Source organism: Gossypium arboreum, chromosome 10 (assembly GCF_025698485.1).
Source record: "Gossypium arboreum isolate Shixiya-1 chromosome 10, ASM2569848v2, whole genome shotgun sequence".
NCBI classification, from domain to species: domain Eukaryota; kingdom Viridiplantae; phylum Streptophyta; class Magnoliopsida; order Malvales; family Malvaceae; genus Gossypium; species Gossypium arboreum.
The window spans coordinates 92,376,956-92,384,308 of NC_069079.1; the positions used below are offsets into that span (position 1 = coordinate 92,376,956).

At 41.2% G+C, this 7,353-nt stretch overlaps 1 non-coding gene across 1 annotated transcript; it reads right to left on the reverse strand.

Annotated features, from left to right (window-relative positions):
* Nucleotides 1–2,934: 2,934 nt before the first annotated feature.
* On the reverse strand, nucleotides 2,935–3,041 carry LOC128283374 (small nucleolar RNA R71). The gene has a single exon (XR_008273716.1). It is a non-coding gene; the product is annotated as a small nucleolar RNA R71 (small nucleolar RNA).
* Between the last annotated feature and the right edge of the window lie 4,312 nt (nucleotides 3,042–7,353).

A 7,353-nucleotide genomic window follows, 5' to 3' on the forward strand; every position in this document is an offset into this window, starting at 1 on the left:
CCCGGTTTTCACTAAGATCAAGTGGTACTTTTTAAAATAAGTGCTTTCCAAAGCTTCCGCTAAAAAGATATGATTTTAGACATACCGAATAACATGTGTTTTACTTCGAACTAAGATAAAGGCTAATTTAACTGGAATAGTTTTTAACTCGACAAACTCATTTTTGACTTCCATTCCATGTGACATTGCCAGATTCGGCCATAACGTCTAAGCTGGGTTTGGGGTGTTACAAATGTTGCATTATTTAACGTATTTTTGGGGTGGCGTGTGTTTCACAAGATCATCCTAAGCTAGATTTAGAGATAATAGCGGGTTTAATACTATCGATGGTGAAAGCGAATCCCAGCACTACTGTGTTGATCTTAATTACCAATATTTGGATCTATTTCAACTACACGCCTTCTTACCTCAAGGCCTGGATAGTCAGGCAGAAAGCATAGGAGAAGATGCATAGTGGGTGAGACGTTTTATACAATGAGGTGTGGCTGTGGTGTCAGGTGCTGGAGAGGTACGTCTCAGGTTGCATAACAAACCTTGAAATGGGTCCTGCGTACTTCAACGGGCACTTGCTCTATGGATGTCAATCGTTCAAGCATATGTTTTGGAGCTTTAAGCAATGTCAGGACGCACTTCAATATTGTAAGCCATTGGTACAAATTGACGATATCTTTATGTATGGTAAATATACCTATTGGCTATTACTAGTTGTGGTACATGATAGTGATGGAAGGATCCTTCCAATTACATTTGCAATAACACTAGGGGAGTTAGGTGATGTGATAAACGCCAAATTATACATAGTTTTACCCCAAATACTTAGCATATTTATGGATGTTTACTACTAGATTTTTGGATTTTGGTGGTCTTAATCCGGTTATTTCATGTTTTGTACTCAGGAGATCACCAAGAGTCAAAAGGAGCCAAAAACGAGCTAAAAAGGGACAAAATAGACCAAATCGAGAAGATCACACGGCCTAAGCCTTGCCACACGGGCTGCTTACACACCCGTGTCCTTTGAGGGTTTCGACCAAGGCTCTCACGATTCACATGGCCTAGCCATTGACCCACACGGCCATGTGTAATTTAACCGATCGAACACGGCTTGGCAAACATGTCACACGGTCGTGGCACACGGACGTGTCCCTTTTTCAAAGAGTTGTATTTTACACGGAAAAAGGTACTTAGGGAGGAAGAAAGCTAATCCAAAGCCTATATAAACACCCTAAGTGTGACCTAATAAGGGGGACCTCTTCCAGAACTTTTCTGGAATACAGAACCACATGCTAGGAATTACTTGAAGGAAGCCAAACGATCCATCCCAAAAGTCGGAGCTGCTCCAAGACTGAAGATCTCTCTCAGAATTCCTTCAGGGGTTTTAGAGTTTTCTTCATATTTTGTTATTTTTATACTTTTGAGATGTACTCTTATTTTATTATGAACTAAACCCCTTAGATACCTAAGGGGGATAAAACCTATGATGGATCTTGTTATTATTATCTGAACTGTATGATAAATACTTGATTTGTTCTTAATTATGTGTTCTTAATGCTTGAGTTAATATTCTGGGTATTAATTCATGATTTGATGTGCTTATGCAGAGGAGGAATAGACCCTGCCTAAGAGTAGATTTGGCATAATTAAGCGGAGTTGATCGAATGCCTAGAAATAGGGTTACAAGATTTTACCGGATTAGGGTGAAACCTAATATGGGATTCCATAGAGTGATGTACTGCTTCCCTAGGGGTTTTAATTAAGAAAGAAATTTTGATTAATTCAACTGAGGGTTAGACGTTATTAGTCTCGAAAGGGATAATAACATAGGTTAGGGAATCTCACGGATCAAGTCAAGTGAATAAATCGTCTGGTTCAGAGTCAGATAATAAGTGAAATCTAGGTAGGTTCCTCCTTGGGTGTCGTCTTTATCAATTGCTTTTCTTCAAGTCTTTTTCAAAATTTTCTTTTTTGCTTTAACTAAATTAGTTAATTAGTTTAGATAATTAATTTAATAAACAAACCCTTTTATTCTTAGGCTAGATAATAAAAAGATAGTTATTACTAGTACTTTTGGTTCCCTTGGGTACGATATCCCGGTCTTGCCATTACTATACTATTGTTCGATAGGTGCACTTGCCTTTTCATCGTGATAATAGTTAGTCTAGGTTTGATCTTCATTATAAATATTTATTACTTGTTACGAATCACGCGATCAAGTTTTTAGCGCCGCTGCCGGGGATTCAAAATATTAGGAACACTAAATTTTTATTACTTTAGCCATTTATTTTTCTTGCAATTTAATTTTAGTTTATTATTATTATTATTTATTTATTTACTTATTTTTTCTCTTGGCAGGTTTTTATAGTTTATGACTAGAAGAAACCCGTCAGGACCATTACTTTTTGACGAAGAAATCAATCGCACAGTTCGTAGAAATTAGAGAGAAATAAGGCGTAGCTTACGATACACGGAGAACGAGCGAGAAGACGATACTCAACCCTCAACTGATGAGATGGCTGAAAACCAAGGCAATCAGCTACCTCCTGCAATTGCGACTAATCAAAATCCTGCTCCATATACTATGTATGATTATGCTAAACCTTCTTTAACAGGAACTGAATCTAACATAGTTAGACCTGCTGTAGCTGCAAATACTTTTGAATTAAAACCTAACACTATTCAGATGATACAGCAGTTTGTTCAGTTTGATGGTTTGCAGGATGAAGATCCCAACGCTCACTTAGCGAACTTTCTAGAATTTTACGATACATTTAAAATCAATGGCGTTTTTTATGATGCCATAAGTCTTCGGTTGTTTCCCTTTTCACTGAGAAACAAAGGTAAACAGTGGTTGAACTCGTTACCACGAGGGCCTATCACTACTTGGGAACAAATGACCGAGAAATTTTACTAAAATATTTTCCCTCAGCTAAAACGGCTAAATTACGTAATGATATCTCTTCTTTTATGCAGATGGATTTAGAAACACTTTACGATGCATGGGAGAGATACAAGGACTTATTGAGAAGGTGCCCTCACAATGGGATACCGCTTTGGCTTCAAGTACAAACATTCCACAATGGCCTGAATCCCTCGACTCGGCAAATGGTTGATGCAGCTGCTGGCGGAACCATCAACAATAAAACACCGGAAAATGCCTATGAATTTATAGAGGAGATGTCACTGAATAATTATCACTGGCAAGTTATGAGGACAAAGCCAACGAAAATAGCCAGCGTTTATAACATCAATTCAGTCACCATGCTCTCTAATCAGGTAGAACTTCTCAATAAAAAGATTGACGGTTTACTTGGTTCTACGCAGGTACATCCAGTAATGAGGTGTGACTCAAGTGGGGGAGGTGTGCATACAGAATACCAATCCTTCAATCCTACAACTGAAGAAGAACTAGTTAACTATATGGGTAACAATAACTTCCGATCCCAAAATAACCCATACAGTAATACTTATAATACAGGTTGGAGGAACCACCCAAATTTCTCCTGGGGTGGTCAAGGGAATCAAAAGCCACAAAATCCTCAGGGTTTTCAATAGCCACCTTATCAACAAGAGAAGAAACCAAACCTTGAAGAGATGATTTCTAAATTCATCTTGGTGTCAAAAACCCGTTTCTAAAATATCGAGACAGCACTTAAGAATCAACAAGCATCGATCCAAGGACTCGAAACTAAGATAGGCTAGCTATCCAAACTAATCTCCGAATGACCATAAGGTAGCTTACCAAGTAATACTGAACCTAATCCGAGGGAACACCTCAAAGCAATTAGTACTCAAAATAAGGAAGGATTCATTGCACCGAAGCTAGAATTACAGCAAGACAATGCGATGAACAAAGGTTGAGAAGAGGTAAACGATAATGATCCTAAATAGGTAAGTACGAATTATGAACCTCGTGTGTCATATCCTAAAGTGATGAAGAAAGATAGAACAGAAGAAAAATTCGGTAAGTTTGTCAAACTCTTAAAGAAATTACATATTAACTTACCCTTTATTGAAGCTCTGTTGCAGATGCCCAACTCAGAAAAATTCTTAAAGGGACTTTTGAGCAATAAAAGAAAATTAGACGCTACATCGCATGTGGAACTCAATGTAGTCTGCTCAGCTATTCTAAAGAATAAGCTACCTAACAAATTGAAAGATCCAGAACCTCCTTGAACCAAGACAACGGAGACAGTGCACTATTATCAAGTAGCGAACAAAGACACCCATGAGGAGCGAAGGCTTCAAATAGAGGAGCTAGATGAATGGCGAGCACACAAACTGAGAACACATGATAAATCGAAACTACACCAAAACAAGCCCGATACCTCTTCTAATCAATTTAAGTTTGGCAATAAAGTCTTACTAGATGCCGCAGATCCCCGTATTGTCACTACCATACCAAATGAGGAAATCCCTCTTACGGTACTCAGTATTTTTCCATTCGGTACGGTGGAGGTGAGTCATCCCAAGTTCGGCACTTTTAAGGTAAACAACACTCGATTAAAACCTTATTTTAAGATTGACAGCAAGAATGAGGAGTATGAACTCCTCAAACCACCATGATCATTCAACGGAGAGGTAAGCCGAGCTCAGACTATAAATAAGCGCTTCTCGGGAGCCAACCCGGGCACTAACATATTTTGATTTCTTTATTTTTAATTTCTAACACTTTGAATCATTAACTTAATCTTTGAATTGCAAAGTTTTTCAGCACACATGGCCAGGCACATGGGCGTGCCTAAAGCCGTGGCCAAACAGGGGAAGAGACATGGCCGTGTGATACGGCCGTGTTAAAGCGGGACATGATTTCCCCAAAACACGGGGTGCGATAAATCCCCACGGCCATGCGACATGGCCGTGGGTGAACTTGATAGGAGACCACGGGCGTAGGAATGGAAAACCATAGGCGTGTCAGGGACAAGGTTCGATTCTATTTTTTCGACACGGGCGTGAGACACGCCCGTGCCATTCAGCCATGTACAACAGTACATGGGTGTGCTACCATAACAAACGGGCGTGGGAGAAGCGAACAAAGCTAGGTACGGCCGTGCGACATGGCCGTGTTCGACACACGCCCAAGACACACGGGTGTGGCCCTAGGCCGTGTGAACCTCCCCTATATAAGCAAACCACTATTCATCTTCTTCCCCTTTCAAAACCCTAGCCGAAATCTACCCTTCCCCATTCCCTAATCCCTATTCTGGCTACCATTCCCCAGATTCTCACTTCCTCAACCCCCAAACCACCCTCAAATCCAATCCCCTTGCATTAATCCCCACTTTTCCCTCTTTATACCCTTAATTTTTCCTCCACACGGCTGTATCGCCGCATCACACGCCCGTGCTCGCCACCAACACGACCGTGCACCGCCCTACAGCAGCCTTTGGTTCACTTTCTCAACCTTATTTTTCCAATTTATGTTGCTACATTAGTATTCTACATGCTTTACATAGATATTGTTACTATTACAAATATGTTTTAGACAAGTTAGGAATTTGCTTTAGAATTTTCTATATTTGAATTGTCTAAGCTACTAAATAGCATATACTAGTTTTAGGCCTCTTGCTTAACTACCGATGTATCTTGGATTCTATCAATGCTCATATATTTTCAGGAACATTATGTAGTCATTGAGAGGCAAGAAGGCCGCGGTCCCATCCTCAAAGAGTCGTAGGGGACCGGGTTCTTCCTCGGTACATGCTACAGCCGAAGTTTGGCACCTGTTCCTTGAATTTCCGCAAGCTTCACAGGAGGAGCTATTTCAGATACTACGCGCACAACCCCTCACTACAGGTCACTGCATTGACTGGGCTGCCATCGAGCAAGTTCAGATAGCTGATGCCATTCACGCCCTCCTGTCCACAAACCCATAGGAACGGTTCTTCGCTATTACCGAGCCCACTTATTTAGAGCTAACTTTAGAATTATGCTCTACCTTTCATTTACAGGTGGTGATGACGAACAATGACGACCCAGGCACCATTCACTTCCACTTAGGCGATCTAGTTCGCGCAATGAGAGTCCCAGAGTTTGGAGTCGCTCTGGGACTTTACACCGATGAGTTTATGGAGGAGGAAGACATGAATACACTACCACGAAATATCCACATTTCTCCCTCCTTGTGCTAGAAAGCTTTGGTACCACTCTCTTCCTCCTACGACCCCAACTGCTCGAAAGCCTCAGCTCTTGCTCCTTCCCTACTCTATCTCCATGCCATATTGGCACACACATTAACTGAGAAGAGAGAGAGCATCGGCATCGTCAACACCCACGATGCCTACTATTTATGGTGCATGGCAAATGCACACGTGACTGACTTGGTATACTTCATTGCTTTCGCCATTCGCCATCAGACCGAGCAGCATAGGAAGAGAGTGATCTCCATCGGCCCCTATGTGCGCGCCTTGCCAGACACTTCGGCCTCCTCAACACCGTGGCCCAGTCATCAACGCTTACACTAATAGGTCAGATGTCCCCACAGGGCATCACGACTATGTTACACATGAGGATGATCGAGCGCCGACGTGGGACCGATCCTCCTTAGTACCGTCTCTCTCATGCCATTGACGAGGAGGATCTTGAGGACATTCCTGATGATGTTCCCCCATAGCATGAAGAGCCTTCTATCGCGCCACCTAGGGAACGACTAGTTCATGCGGCTGCTTCATTGGCACAACTTTCCGACCGACTCGCCCACTTCGAGCAGTATTACACTACACAGTTCGTGATGATTCACGAGCGAGATAGGCAACGGGACCGACAAATGGACGATATGCAGGCCATGATGCAGCAGCTGCGCCAGCACTTTCACATCGCCACCCCAGGGCCACCACTTGAGGACCCACCTGACGAGGATCATTGAATCCTCCTATCTTTTTATTCTTTTTTTTTTCATTTTAATTTTATTATTTTATTTTGCAAGCATATCTATATTAGTAAATTTTATTTTTTTTCATTTTCTGGTATTTCTAATAACTAATCCCACTACGCTCTCTTCTACACCAACTCTTAATAAGATCTTCATGATTCTATAGACTTCCAAGCAAAGCTGCTAGGAATATTTTACGGAATGAGGAAACAAATGGGAAACAATACCTCACGAGTGCCATGTTCAACGACCCAATTTCTTCATCTAGCCAAGAACAATGGCAGTTATTACTTTCCCCAAACACTTCAACCTCAAAATCAAGCTCCGCATCCATATAAAAGGGAGTTTCACCTCCTTTTCTCTTATAATTTTCTTTATTTTGAACAATCTATCTTTGTACATTGAGGACAATGTACATCTTAAGTGTGGGGGTGAACATGAAATCTAACTTTTTGCATTATTCTCAAATCCCTGAATTTGGTCTTGTG